We start from the raw sequence: 16,728 nt of genomic DNA on the forward strand, positions 1-16,728 counted from the left end.
TGTATGGAGGTGCTTTCCAGAGCGATCTCCAAGGCTGAGGACTTAAACCGTATCCATGGAATAAAAGTGGGTTTAAATGCCCCACCAATATCACACCTTCTTTTTGCTGACGATTTACTAATCTTCAGCACAACAACTAAGGAGGATAGTGCTAGCATCCTGAAAGTGCTAACTGAGTTCAGCTTAGCATCTGGGAAGCTAATCAACCTAGAGAAGTCGGGCATTTTTTTCATCCCTAACATTCACCAAAACACCATAGATGAGGTCATTAGCACTCTGGGTGTTAAGAGAATATCTCTCAACGACAAGTACTTAGGATCACCCCTGTTTACTCACACATCTAAGATTAAGTCGTGTAAATTTATGTTGGAAAACATGGGTGGTAGGCTTAAAGAGTGGAAAGGAAAAACATGTCCTGTGCAGGTAAAGGAATTATGATTCAGGCGGCTTCTTCGACAGTTCCGATGTACCAAATGAACTGTTTCATAGTTCCAGTGGCAGTAATTGATAGCATGGATAAGATGCAGAGTGATTTCTTCTGGGGGAAGGATGAAAATGGGAAAAAAGGGGTCTACATAAAGGCTTGGGTATCAGTATGCAAGCTAAAAAGTATGGTAGGAATGGGATTTGTGAATCTGAGAATTTTTAATTCAACAATGCTAGCCAAAGTGTGTTGGAGATTGATGCAAGAACCTAAAGGGTTGTGGACTTCTATTTATGAAAATAAATATTACCCAGAAACCAGTTTGTTGAGCAATAGTTACAAGAGTTCTGACAAAGACTCTTGGGTGTGGAAAAATCTGATGAGGGAAATGGGAAAAATAAAGGAGAACATGGAGTGGATAATAAGGGATGGAAAACTGATAAGGGTATGGGAGCACATTTGGTATCCAGAACAACAAGAGCTTCTTGTTGAACCAACTGATATCTACCAGAGAATTACTTTCCTAGAAGAACTGATGGTGAAAAAGAAAACAAGTGGAACTGGGATGAACAAAAGTTAGCAATATACTTTGGAACACGGGTAGGTGACAAAATTAAGCAAATTAAGATAAATAAAGAAAGAAGGGATGAAATGAAATGGAAGCTGGATAGAAGTGGGAAGTTCACAACCAGGTCTTTATACAGGAAATTAATTCATAAAGGTCAACCAGAAAATAGAGAACAAAAGGTTTTCTGGAGAAAGATGTGGAGAATGAACACTATCCCAAGAGTGAAAACCTTCCTATGGAAATGTATTCACGATATTCTGCCCTTGAATGAAATAGTAGCCAGGATTCTTCCCTATATTAACAGGATTTGCCTCATGTGTAATAAGGAGGATGAAACCCTAACTCACGTCTTCATGGAATGCGAGTTCACAAGGTCTGTGATAGCATACTTAGGGATTAGTCTAGATTTCTATACTAACAGTCAGCCCGACTTTCATAGTTTGCTACATGAGTGGTTCTATAGAGGAGAAATGGAAATCTTAAGGAACATTGCATGGGCTAATGTCATGGAAATCATATACTGGCATATTTGGAAAAACAGATGTGATCTGGTCTTTAAAAAACTTAAACTGAACTTTAAATCCACGGGTAACAGCATAACTAGCATGGTCAACTGTAGTAGACATAATAGGGGTAGTGAAGAACTAGAGTATGAAGTCCAGATTGTGTCTAATACTAAGGCTCTGGTCACTAACTTACTAGATGTTAAGATCAATATAGCTCCGAGTACCCGGAGTGATAGGAATGTAGGGGGATATCACTAATGCTTTCTGATTTTGCAGGTAAGATATCAGAGGCAAGATGCAGATGCTTTGAAGCAGGAACAGAGGAAGAAATAGAAGATATAGATGCTTCCATGATGATCCAGTGGGCACGTCAACTTAATCATCCCCATGTTGAAGTTGAGAGTGATAGTGTGAAAGTCCTTTAAGCAGTTAGAGGTCAATTACAGATGGTGAAAAAAGATATACCAGGGTTGTATGCAGGCAACAAGAAGAATTTTTTGGTTTGTATTGGGAACTTAAAAAAACTTAGTCTTATTTCGATGAATGAAATCCACTTGGAAGACCTATTAGCCAGAAGGTGTGTGGAAAAAAATTTGTGTAAGCAGTGGAAGGAACCACACATAAACTCTGTTTTGGTGAGTTTTCTCCAAGAAGGTGAAAACTTGAACTATGGTATGTAACCGCAAGGAATGCCCTGGTTTGTTTATTAAAAAAAAAAAGAATGTGATAATCTTTATCAAAAGTACTCTTTGTTGGAAGAGAAACTTGCAGAATCTGAAGCAAGGATTAACTCTCAACAAGTTAGTTTTGATGACAGAGAAAGCGCTTTTCTCGCTCGAGAAAAACGTCTTGAGGCTGATTTAGCTGTTGCTTTTCATAAAATCAAGATGTTGGAAGATGACTTGGAAAAGTTCAATACTAGTTCAAGCAAGTTAACCACTATGCTAGGAGCAAGTAAAAATCATCATGATACACGAGGATTGGGCTATATGGGAATATATGCTCCAAGTATTAGAAAAGAGGTAAAATTTGTCAAGACTAGTGATTATTCTCAACAAAAGGTTTCCATTGATGGAAAAATTGAAATACCTTCACCGAAAGTTAAATTTCGAAAGACCAATATATGTCAACTTCCAAAGACAACACATACAGATCGAGGTAATAACATTCCTTATGTTTGCCACTATTGCGGAAATAAAGGTCACCTGGAAAGGAGATGTTGTTTCCGTATAAGGTATGAGAAACTTCATGATGTTCTTGTTTGGGTATCACAAGAAGTTGTGAAACCAAGATCATATGTTAAGACTAATCCCCTTAACATTACAGGTTGTAACTGTCCAACCTTTAGGCAAAGAAATCAGTGCTGTGATAATCCTAGTTTTGCCTATAAATGTCATACGAATCATTTTCACAATCGTAATGGTTATCAAAAGGATAACTTCGTAAAGACGAAGACAAGACTTGATGCTCCCAATTGGAGAAAGACTAACTTGCAAAAGAATAGTCAATCCAATTATCTTTCGAGAATTCTAGAAGAGAGTAATGGTAAGAAGGTTCTGATTGTTCCTAAATGCACTCAAAAGTGGGTAGTAAAGAAAGCCAATGATGCTTTGAGTGTGAAAAGGAATGATCTTCCATAAAATTCCATGACTATGGAGAAGGCAGTATCCATGATGTTGGAACTTAACAAGTTTTTTTGAAAAATGGAATTGGATATGAAAGGTTCTAAAAGCGATCTCTTTCATGATAATCCAAAGGTCATTTGTGGTGAGCAAGACATTGTTCACTTCAACACAACTTGATCATGTTGTAAGTGCATCCTCACCAAGGAATGCCCTGCTATGTATACGGTGAGAGAAGCACGAGAGATTGGGGCACAAAGATTATGTTCGGTAAGTCTGTGGAATTCGACTGGATTCTTCTAAAAAGGTAAGTCAATAAACCTGAGCAAGATTTGTGTTTTTATTTTCTTAGAGTACTTATAATGATTCATGTACCTTGCTTATTGTTCATTTCTACCTAACTTGATATGTGTTTAAGGTTCTTAAACGTTTAGATTTGAAAATAGTAGTTCGAGATGTTTGGACTTCATGGTACACATACCAAGTATGCATAATATCATTTAAAATCAAAATCCAGGGGTTTAAGTACGCATACCCGTTTGCATAGTGCTCGGAATAAGAAAAACCGTTTGCAAACCCGTATGCATACTTGACGTCGATATTCGGTAAATTTGTTTTGGCCGTAACTTCTTCGTCTGAACTTGGAATGACCTCATTATTTTTGTATTCTCTTCCTATTTGAATTCTCTTCAAAATGGTAATGAGAAATCCTAAATTTGGATGATTTGAGCTTTTACAAGAACGATGTTGGTGAATCACAAAGAAGGAAGTTTAAGAATGGGCAGTAGTACGCATTGTTATGAGATTCTTGAATGTTCACAATCATCTTATGTTAACTATGATGCATGCCATTTAATGACTTTGTATGTTCTTCTTTGTTGAGAAAATCTTTTTATACGCCTTTGGTAACCACTCTTGGTGTAAATCTGTGCGAAAAATATTGATTCTACCTTCTAAGGGTAAAGATGATTTTTGCAGTATTAATCTTTATGGTTTTATATATTGCAATGTGTTATCGGTTATGTGTGTTTTCGCCCGTGAACTATGATTGTCCCATACTTTGACAAAAAATTAAGACGTTCGTATGTCGATATGCATGTATTGATAAAAGAATGAATGAACTTTTGACATTACAAAAGTTTGAAGCCTATTATGTCATTATACAAATATTGATGGAAGACATGATGCAATTTTGTTTACGAGGATTATGTCTATTGTATGTCATTGTGCAAATAGTGATGGAAAATAGAATGAATTCTTGTCTATTCCGAATTATTGATCTTCCCCGATCCATATTTTATGTATATACCGTGAGGCTCCGTAAGTTCTCTTATGTCGAGAAATTCCGATTAGATTAATCATGGGTTTTCTTGTGGTTAATCTAATTTAGTATTTTTGGATTCAAATTCATATTCGTATGTGATTTGTTATGTCCAAAGGAATCCTTATTTTCTTATGAAATTAAGGTCGCTCTTGTTGTTCTTTCGAGAATGACACTTAATGGGGGAGAGTTCTTAATTGAACTTGTGCTTAATTGCCAAATCTTTGTGGGGAGTGGGGGTATGGAATATTATAGGAGTTATCTTGTATCTTTATAAACTCCTTGATGAAATCATTTAGCTTCGGCTATATGATTGCCTCTAAATAAGTTGATATGTCCTTTCTTTTGGTCATGAAATGTCTCTATGGAAATTTTCATTAGGATTCCGTTTTCGTACCTTTGCCAATTTTATTGACAAAAAGCACAGGAGGTGTGGGGATTAGGTTTCCCAGTTGCTAGAGTTCTCCCTTACATAGTATTTCAAATCAGGGTTTGCAATCAATGTCATCCTAGTAACAAAGCATTCAATATTCACAGTTAGATGAAAACCTGATCAGATTCAAGCTAGTATCTTTCAACTGTTAGATCGAAAACTTAGCTTGTTACACGCAAATGAAATGAACGTTTTAGGTTTGTGTAACCGTACCCAAACATGTACATTTTTTGGTTTAACAGTATTTAACCAAATGGTTAGCCATATGAGCACTTTCATATTAACCATATTCTTCTTTACCATAACTAGTTCAAATGACTCAAATGAACTAGTTAGAGAGTTGTTCAATTGCTTAGATCTTATAGAAGTATACAAGACACAATCAAAGAAAAAACGATTTTATTCACTCGAATCGATTCATGAACTTTATAGCCACGGTTTGCAAACTTGCATTCCTTAGTTAATATGAGTATAAGTTCACGAATAATCGTTTTTAGAAAATAACCAACCTAAGTACGCGGACTAGGTACAAACTCTAGCAGATTTTAGAAAATAACCAACCTAATCGTTTTTACAAAATAACCAACCTAATTGTTTTTAGAAAATGGCCAAGTTCATGAATAAAAGTTTACAAACTCTAGCAGATTTTTTCGGGAAGAGAACCTCCGACAGTGCGCGGACTGGGTATGCGGACTGGGTTCGCGGACTCTGTTCCGATTTTCCTGAGAAGCAAAGTACGCATACTTTGGTTCAAGGAATAAGGACTTATACATGTATGTGTTTCCACCCAATGCTTATATCCAACAATGGTTATATAATCTAAACTCTCATTTCAATCATTTAAACATTCTTAGAGGACGTTATATAGTTGTTATTCAAAAACCATTTTTCGTCAAAGCCATTTTCAAGTGATTGGAACATAATATGACTTTTCTTCACTAGGTAAATATGAACTTGGCCAAAGCAAAAGCTTACCAACACATATTTCGAGAAATAGATAAGCGAGATAAACTCGGCTCGAAATAGCAAATGTGTGTAATCAAAGTCTATACAGCAAAACGACTTTTGTCTCAAGATAGGAGATAGAGTAGATAGACTTTTGAGTGATAGATAAGTTCAAGTCTACACATACCTTTAAGTCGATGAAGTTCCACCAGTTCCTTGAGTAGTTCTTCGTCTTGTATGATGATCGTCATGGAGTTCTTGAGATCAACTACACTTTCTATCCTAGTCCAAGACTTAGATATAGTAGACTAAAAATCAAGACTTATAGTTTTGATCACTAACATTGACAAACATGCTTGAGATAGCAACGCATACGAGTTCGACCGAGCAGTTCTCTAACAATCTCCCCCTTTGTCAATTTGAGTGACAAAACTATCAATACATATGGAATACCAAAATAGATAAATAAACTTTTGTAGCTCTTCTTCCACATGCCTAATCTTCAACATTACTCGAAATCTTCGTCACTTCCAAGTACTCAAATGATTCCAAAGTTTGTAAGTTTAGCATCATCGTTGTTGAAAATCCGTAGATTTAACAATGAGAAAACAAGAATTCTCGATCATTGTTATACAATGTCATAGTTAGAGTCGATTCTCCTTTAACCTTAGGTTTCTACAGAGACCCTGTAGGTTAACGAATTGAAGACTTCATTTGGATTGTGAAGCCAGACAGTAACTACTTTCTTGTAGTTGTATGATTTGATCTTGCTGTTTCTATCGTATTGAGTACAATCGTAATGATTAGCTTGAGATTGATATCTCCGATAGGCAAGATATAAAAGTAATTACAAACATCTTCGTCTCATCGTTTGTAATTCCACAATATCTTCTTTCGCCGCGTCGATTAAGATTATTGTGAGGTGATTGATAATACTAGGATGTTCTTCGGGAATATAAGTCTGGGTTATCAATTGGTTCATGTTCACCTTGATTTATCAAAAGACGGAACAAAACTCGTAGGTATTTTTGTGGGAGACAGATTTGTTTATTAAAGTCTTCGACTTTGGGTCGTAGCAACTCTTAGTTGTGGGTGAGATCAGCTAAGGGAATCAAGTGCGTAGTATCCTGCTGGGATCAGAGACGTAAGGAGCGCAACTGTACCTTGGATCAGTGTGAGATTGATTGGGGTTCAACTACATTCCAGACTGAAGTTAGTTTGTAGTAGGCTAGTGTCTGTAGCGGCTTAGTACAATGTGTGTTCAATCTGGACTAGGTTCCAGGGTTTTTCTGCATTTGTGGTTTCCTCGTTAACTAAACTTCTGGTGTCTGTGTTATTTCTATTCTGCATTATATTTTGTTATATAGTTTAAATATCATAGGTTGTGCGTTTAAATCAATCAATTGAGAAATACGACTTTTGGTTGTTGATTGAAATTGATTGATCCTTGAACATTGGTCTTTGGTACCTTTCAAGTGATTTCTCTTGTATTCAATTAGACTCGCAGATTTTTATTTGCTTGAGTAAGAATTGAATCGAGAAAGAGAGATATAACTTTTTGATATACTTTATTAAGATTGGGTCTAGTTGATTGTCTTGAAAGTATATTGGAGTTTGTCCATACATATTGCTAATAGAAATATTGGGTGTGGTTGTTGTACCCCCGCTTTTTCACTCTTCATACAATTTTTGGTTCTCAAGATGCATTACCTGGTTCTGTAAATAATAAGATCGTACAAGTTAGAAAATATACTACCAACACCATGTATATGCTTAAAAGCCGAAAATATATATAATATAAAGAAAATGTACCCTCCCTTGGAATGGTAACCTTTTTTCGAGAACCAGCGAAAGACTTGGACTTTTGTCATGTTGTCGAGTGTCTTACAGATATCCGATATTTCTATGATAGTGGGTGAATCTTTGGTCTTGTAGTAGCTACATAAAAAAACCTAGTTATTATTATTCTGTAGGTTTAGAAACGATCAAGTGGTTGACATTTGAGTCACAGTAAGAAACCGATGATCATTGTCTTTATACATAATTTGATATATTAGTCTGGTACAGAAAATAACACTCACCTATTGAGCTTGTCCATATCAGATTTTCATATTTATCACATGTGATTCATGTGGTACTTCTTTAAATTTCAAAATATAAAATATAAAATATATCTGATTCAATGTGATACTTTTTGCGTTTCAAGATATATGTATATATTATACATATAGATATATCTTGTAATTTTGTATGAATAATGTTTTGCTTTGTTGGGATTTTTTTTATTGAGTTTCTTACCTGACATCACATTTTATTTTTATTGTTATAAACATGTATTCATTTTTGAAGATTTTTATGAGTTGTTAAATTTCCTCATTGTCTGATTTATATGCGTAAGGAAAAATTAAGTACAAAACAAACAGGCTCAAAAAATAAAATCTCCCTAGATCTTGTATATATCAGCGAAGACTCTATTTAGATAAATATAAAGTATTAATAAAAAAGTCGTTAAGAAAACGGAAAAACGCGTCGGTCCAAAAACTATTTATCGAGTAAAGGGTAATAAAAAAAATCTTCCTTCTTATTTACACGGGGATCAGGTGCCAGGGTGTTTTTCGAAGAGAATGAAACAAGGGCTAAGTTTTGGGAATCCATCAAATTCACAGGACTGCGGCAAAAGATCTAATTCTCGTATGGTTAATTCCTGTCGATATGAATCCAGTGTTCCCCGAGGGAAGCAATGGATCTTAGATTCAAAAGAAATGGGTGATGTCTCCTTCACTTCAACTGGAAGAGCAGAAGTTACATCTTCAGGTACAAACCCTAGAGTTGGAAAAACAGCGGTTCAAGTGGCAGAAGTTTAGTAGGAAGAAAGACGGGGAGTTGGATAAGCTCATGATGGAAATTGGAAGGATGAAGCTTGAAAATGAGCGGATGACACTAGAGTTGAAGTGCAAGGAGTTAAAGTCTAACTATAAATGAGGCATGGGTCATCATCATATACCTAGTACATGCAGCACAACATTAGGTACTTACTGCTAGTAACCTTTTGCGTTTACTAAATCCCTTTTCATGGAGAATTCTTGTTATCTTATCCATCTGCATGTAGTACTTTTGGTGATGAGTAGAGCTGACTATCCAAATAAGTAGTTTCACCTAATAATAGATGAATTCTTGGTATCTTATAGTATTATTTAGTATCAGCTTATGGTATAATGATGTTGGCAAAAGAAAAAAAAAACATATTAGAGCATTTCTCGGTCGAACTCGCATGCGTTGCTATCTCAAGCATGTTTGTCAATGTTAGTGATCAAAACTATAAGTCTTGATTTCAAGTCTATTATAGCTAAGGTCTCGGACTAGGATAGAAAGTGAAGTTGATGTCAAGAACTCCATGTCAATCATCATACAAGACGAAGGACTACTCAAGGTACCAATGGATTTTCATCGACTAAAAGGTATGTGGATACTTGAACTTATCTATCACTCAAAAGTCTATTTATCTCCTATGTTGAGAGAAAAGTCATTTTGCTATATGGACTTAGATTATACACATTTTCTATTTCGAGTTGAGTTTATCTCGCCTATCTATTTCTCGAAATATGTGTTGGTAAGCTTTCACTTTAGCCAAGTTCATCTTTACCTAGTGACCAAATTCATGACAAGTTTCAATCACTTTGAAAATTGCTTACTTTGACGAAAAATAGTTTGTGGATAACAACTATAGAATATCAACGTCCTCTAAGAATGTTTCAATGATTGAAATCAGAGTTTAGATTATATAACCATTGGAGGATATAAGCATTATTGTGGAGACACATATATGTATAAGTCCTTATTAATTGAACCAAAGTTTGCGAACTTTGTTGATCAAGAGAACCGGCATGGTAGCGTGAGCCAAGTCCGCGAACTGGCGGAAGTTCTCGTCCCGAGAATTTCTGCCGGAGTTTGTGAACTCTGTCCAGGAACTTAAGTCCGCGAACCCAGTCCGCGAACTTGAGTAGGTTATATCTAAAAACGATATTTGTGAACTTATTCTTATATAAACTAAGGAATGCAAATTGCAAACCGTGGCTATATAGCTCATGAACAGATTCGAGTCAATTAAATCGTTTTTGCTTCGATTGTGTCTTGTGTAGTTACATAAGATTTCCTTGCAATTGAACAACTCTCTAACTAGTTCATTTGAGTCACTTGAACTAGTTATGGTGAAGAAGAATATGGTTGATATGAAAGTGATCATATGGCTAACCATTTGGTTGACTATTGTTGAACCAACAAATGTACAAGTTTGGGTACGGTTACACAAGCCTAGAAACGTGCATTTCATTTGTGTGTAACAAGCTAGTTATCGATCTAACGGTTAAAATATATTAGGTTGAATCTAATCGGGTTTTCATCTAACGGTGAATATTGAATGCTTTGTTACCAAGCTAACATTGATTGCAAACCCTGAATTGAAAGACTATATAAGGGAGAACTTTAGCAACTGGGAAACCTAATCCCCACACCTTCTGTGTGATACTAGTTGTGCTAAGCTAGAGTGGATTCTATTTTAACCTTTGGTTTCTTCTTCTAAACCAGGTTAACGACTTAAAGACTTCATTGGGATTGTAAATCCAGACCGATACTACTTTCTCGTAGTTGTGTGATCTGATCTTGTTGTTTATATCGTATGAGTACAATTGTAATAATTGGCTTGAGATTGATATCTCCGATATGTAAGATATAAAAGTAATCGCAAACACTTCGTCTCATCGTTTGTGATTCCACAATATCTTTTTTCGCTGCGTCGATTAAGATTATTGTGAGGTGGTTGATAATACTAGGCTGTTCTTCGGGAATATAAGCCCGGTTTATCAATTGGTTTCTGTTCACCTTGATTTATCAAAAGACTGAACAAAATTCGTAGGTATATTCGTGGGAGACATATTTATCTATTACCATAGACTTTTCTATGTGATATAGATTTTTTATTAAAGTCTTCAACTTTGGGTCGTAGCAACTCTTAGTTGTGGGTGAGATTAGCTAAGGGAATCAAGTATGTAGTATCCTGCTAGGATCAGAGACGTAGGAGAATAAATGTACCTTGGATTAGTGTGATATTGATTGTGGTTCAACTACAGTCCAGACCGAAGTTAATTTGGAGTAGGCTAGTGTCTGTAGCGGCTTAATACAATGTGTGTTCAATCTGGACTAGGTCATGGGGTTTTTCTTCATTTGCGGTTTCCTCGTTAACAAAATTATGGTGTCTGTGTTATTTCTTTTCCGCATTATATTTTGTTATATAATTGAAATATCACAGGTTGTGCGTTTTTCAATCAATTAGAATATCCGACCTTTTAATAAAGACTTTCAGATTTCTATTTGCTTGAGTATATATCAAATCGAGAGATTAAGATATAAACTCTTTGGTATACTTTTTTATCTAGATTGAGTCTGAATGTCAAGATAATTCTCTAGAAAGTATATTAGAGTTTGTCCATACATATTGCTAAGCAAAATATTGGGTGTGGTTGTTGTACCTCCGCTTTTTCAATTGGTATCAGAGCAGGCAAACACGTTCAAGACCTCACAAGTCTGTGTTTGTAGCGATCTGACTCTATGGACAGAGGTGCTATCTCAATTAACGTACCACCAGTCTTCAATGGCTCTAATTACTTATGGTGGAAAATTGTTATGCGAGCTTTTCTTCAAGCACGTGATGTTCAATCATGGGTATATGTTGTTAATGGCTATAATGATCCCGTCGTGGCAGTTGGAGATGTAAACATTCCCAAGCCTATTGGTGAATACACCCCTGCCGAGATAAATGCTGCAAAGCTAAATTACGACGGTTTGAATGCCATTATACATGCCATTACTCCAAATCTTTAGCACCATGTGTCAAATTGCACGAGGTCTAAAGATGCGTGGGATATCTTAGAAACCGTATTCGAAGGTAACTCCAGTGAAAAGGAAGCTAGGCTTCAAAACCTTAATTACGATTGGGAAAACCTTCGTATGGCAGATGAAGAAATATTTGATGAGTTTAATCACAAAGTGTCTGAAATCGTTAATGCATCTTTTGCATTGGGTAAGACTATTCCTGAAAAGGACATTGTGAAGAAAATTCTCAGATCGCTTCCATCTAGATACGACTCTAAGAAGCATGCCATCGTTGAGGGAAATAACCTTGATAATCTCTCCAAAAATATGCTGGTTGGGAAGCTTAAGATCTTTGATCACGAACATTCATCCAAAACTAAGGATGTTACGTTCAAAGCACAAGAGGACACTAAATTACTTGATAAGAGTAAAAAAGTGTATATCTCTGAAGATGATCACTCTGAAATAGATTCTTCGGATGAAGTTCTTGAAAAGTCAGTCTCGATGATCACAAAACAATTTAGGGATCTTTTGTTGAAGAGAAGTAAACGGTTCTCCAAAGATAAGCCTAAAGCATCAGTTAAACCTCATAATCGTATTCCTCTTAAAAACAGGGAAACAGATGAAACTGATGATGAGGATATGCCTCAGTGCTTTAAGTGTAAGGGATTTGGTCATTTTGCAAACGAGTGCCCAAATCGTAAAAACTACACCGGGAACAAAGGTCTTGCTGCAACTCTTGATGAAATGTCTGACAACTATAATTTCAGTGAAGACGAGAAATTAAGTGTTGAACTTCTTGGTGAAAATATTGATTTTGAAAACTGTAACAACACATACATCAATCTCAATATTCTTTCATAAGAGAACCCAACTAATCTGGAAGGAAATATTGACCCATTTCTTGGAAACTCTGTTTGTAATGTTTCAGGTTCCACCATGTGTCTAGCTGCGTGCACATCTCAGAAGCATGACTTTTATCTTAGTTTGACGTGCTCGTATTGTTCTCTACAGGGTCATGAACTTTCAAGGTGTTACAAGTACAAACACCAATTGAGGCACGTCAACAAACTTTAGCGAAGAGAAAATCAATTAGCAAATAAGCTTAAACTTGCTCAGAAGACCGCTAAGGTATGTAGGATTTTATCTTCGTCTAAGAAGTTAGTTTCCAAGGATAAACCAAGACCATTAGAGAAGAGAGTATGGTCGAATCATTTTGATAGACAGAGGTCTGTGGATTCCTCTCAAGAGGAAAATGGTGGAAAAATTGTTGTTCACCGCAACGCAACTTGATTGTGTTGTTTTGGAAATCTTGTCTCATGTGCCTGATCAAAAGAGACAATGATTTTGTACCTCTCAGGCTTTAGGAAAAGTTTTCTTTCTTCTTTTGTTAGTTTTTGTTCTTCACTGTCTATCAACAAAGGAGGGTTATTATCAACAATTCTACTCTTTATAGGGTTGTGAGTTGGACGTGTACGAACCTGTTTAAAGGTTTCGAACATTCCTTTTTCCTTCCTCAAAACCTCTTTTTATCTTAAGACTACTTGTTGAGTTCAATTTGTGATTTCCTCTCACAAACCCATACGTTATGGATACTCCAAGCATGATGTCTTCTGATGGAAAAGATGTTAATATGATTGTTAAGCCATCAATCATGAAGGAAAAGGAGAAATCTCCGTTATCTCCTACCTTGAAAAGAAAAGGAAGGAATGTGAGGAAGCCAAAAGCCGTTCCTTCAAACTCTCAGAAGTTTTCTGGTGTTCTTGAAGAGTGGAAGGACATGCGAAAGAAGATTCAACAAATAAATGTTTTGTGTATAAGACTCATGAGATTCAGAAGGCACTGGTTCGACAACATCAGCCGAGAAGGTTTATCGATATAAACTCCTACCTTAATGAACCTTATGTCCCAATGCCTGTTGACAACAAGGAGTTCAGGGACGATAAAGAATTCTTCAAAGGTCTTATTGCCTATTAAATCTTCTATTTTCTTGTTTTTGTTAGAAGAATAACTAGAGTTTGTAATAGCCATTATTGTGATTACACATAGCTATGTCCAACGTTTTCATCTTCATGTTTTTAGATTTATTGGTTTAAATTCTAAATTTGTTTGGAAGATGATTTTTGCAGTATTAATCTTTATGGTTTTATATATTGCAATATTGTTATGGGATATGTGTGTTCACGTCCGTGAAATTTGATTGTCCCATACCTTGTGAAAAGTAAAGTCTTTCGTATGTCGATATGCATGTATTGATAAAAGAATGAATATACTTTTGACAAATACAAAAGTTAAACCTATTATGTCAATTATTTATGGAAGATAGGTTAAAATCTTTTGTTTGCAAGGATTATGTCTATTGAATGTCGTTATGCGAATAGTGATGGAAAATAGAATGAATCCTTGTATATTCCGCAGTATTGATCTTCCCAGATCCATATTTTTTGTATTACTGTGAGGCTCCGTAAAGTGTCTTATGTTGAGCATTAAACGATCAAGTTGATTATTTTTATGATTAGCTATGTTGTTGTTCCGTGAGGTACTTTATGTCGAGCATATTCAACTAAATTAATCATATTGTTTGGTTATTTAGTTGTTGCTCCGTAAGTTTTCTTATGTCGAGCATGACCAATTAATTTGATTACTTTTGTGATTAGTTTGGTTGTGTATTTCTATTAGATTAATTATGGGTTCTCTTGTGATTAATCTAATTGTATATTTTTGAGTCTCCATAAGTTCACTTATGTTGAGCATTTTCGATTAAATTAATCATGGGTTCTCTTGTGGTTAATTTAATTGAGTACTTTGGGTTAAAATTCATACTTGTATTTGATTTGTTATGTCCAAATAAATCCTTCTTTTCTTTCGAAATTAAGGTCGCTCTTGTTGTTCTTTCGGGAATGACATTTTATGGGGGTGAGTTCTTAATCGAACTTGTGCTTAATTGCCAAATCTTTGTGGGGAGTGCAACTGTGGAATATTATAGGGGTTATATTGTATCTTTACAAACTCCTTGATGAATGCATTTAGCTTCGGCTTCATGATTGCATCTAAATAAGATGATATATTTTTTGCTTTCTTTTGGTCAAGAAATGTCTCTTTCGGAAATTTCATTAGGATCCCGTTCTTGTACCTTTGCCAATTTTGACAAAAAGGGAGAGAATTAATATGTAGTTCACACTACAAATACATATGGTTTTCGGATCATTATGTAAGGGGGAGTGGTTTCCATGTGAGATGGAGTATTGACTAAGGGGGAGTGATACATATCACCATAGTATTGTTGTTTAAGTTGTGATACAATTGAACTTTGACGCTGTGTAATGATACTATGACACTGTATAACAATGATTGAGAACTCTTGTTTTCTCGTTGTTATAGCTACGGATTTTCAACAACGATGATGCTGAACTTACAACCTTTGGGATCATTGAGTACTTGAAAGTGACGAAGATTTCGAGTAATGTTGAAGATTAGGCGTATGGAATAAGAGCTACAAAAGTTAATTTATTTATTTTTTGTATTCCATATGTATTGATAGTTTTGTCATTAAAATTGACAAAGGGGGATATTGTTAGAGCATTGCTCGGTCGAACTCGCATGCGTTTCTATCTCAAGCATGTTTTTCAATGTTAGTGATCAAAACTATAAGTCTTGATTTCTAGTCTTCTATAGATAAGGTCTCAGACTAGGATAGAAAGCGTATTTCAGCTCAAGAACTCCATGGCAATCATCATACAAGACAAAGGACTACTCAAGGAACCGGTGGATCTTCATCGACTAAAAGGTATGTGGAGAGTTGAACTTATCTATCACTCAAAAGTCTATTTATCACCTATCTTGAGATAAAAGTCGTTTTGCTATATAGACTTAGATTATACACATTTGCTATTTCGAGCCGAGTTTATCTCGCCTATCTACTTCTCGAAATATGTGTTGGTAAGCTTTCGCTTTATCCAAGTTCATATTTACCTAGTGACTAAAGTCATGACAAGTTTCAATCACTTTGAAAATTGCTTACTTTGACGAAAAATAGTTTGTGGATAACAACTATAGAATATCAACGTCCTCTAAGAATGTTTCAATGATTGAAATGAAAGTTTAGATTATATAACCATTGGAGGATATAAGCATTCTTGTGGAAACACATATATGTATAAGTCCTTATTCCTTGAACCTAAGTTTGCGAACTTTGTTGATCAAGAGAACCGGCATGGTGGCGTATGCCAAGTCCGTGAACTCAGTCTGTGAAGTAGCGGAAGTTCTCGTCCTGAGAATTTATTTGGAGTTTCTGAACTCCGTCCGGGAACTTAAGTCCGCGAACCCAGTCCGCGAACTTGAGTAGGTTATATCTTAAAACAATGTTTGTGAACTTATTCTTATATAAACTAAGGAATGCAAATTGCAAACTGTGGCTATATAGTTCATGAACCGATTCGAGTGAATCAAATCGTTTTTGCTTCGATTGTGTCTTGTGTAGTTACATATGATTTCCTTGCAATTGAACAACTCTCTAACTACTTCATTTGAGTCACTTGAACTAGTTATGGTGAAGAAGAATATGGTTGATATGAAAGTGATCATATGGCTAACCATTTGGTTGACTATTGTTGAACCAACAAATGTACAAGTTTGGGTACGGTTAAATTAGCTTAGAAACGTGCATTTCATTTGTGTGTAACAAGCTAGTTTTCAATCTAACGGTTGAAAGATATTAGCTTGAACCTAATCAGGTTTTCATCTAACGGTGAATATTGAATGCTTTGTTACCAAGCTAACATTGATTGCAAACCCTGATTTGAAAGACTATATAAGGGAGAACTCTAGCAACTGGGAAACCTAATCCCAACACCTTCTGTGTGATACTAGTTGTGCTAAGATAGAGTGGATTCTCCTTTAACATTTGGTTTATTCTTCTAAACCAGGTTAACGACTTAAAGACTTCATTGGGATTGTGAAGCCATACCGTACTACTTTCTCGTAGTTGTGTGATCTGATCTCGCTGTTTCTATTGTACGAGTAATGAAAAAGCGGGGGTCTA

The sequence above is a fragment of the Papaver somniferum genome, chromosome 5, assembly GCF_003573695.1.
Source record: "Papaver somniferum cultivar HN1 chromosome 5, ASM357369v1, whole genome shotgun sequence".
NCBI classification, from domain to species: domain Eukaryota; kingdom Viridiplantae; phylum Streptophyta; class Magnoliopsida; order Ranunculales; family Papaveraceae; genus Papaver; species Papaver somniferum.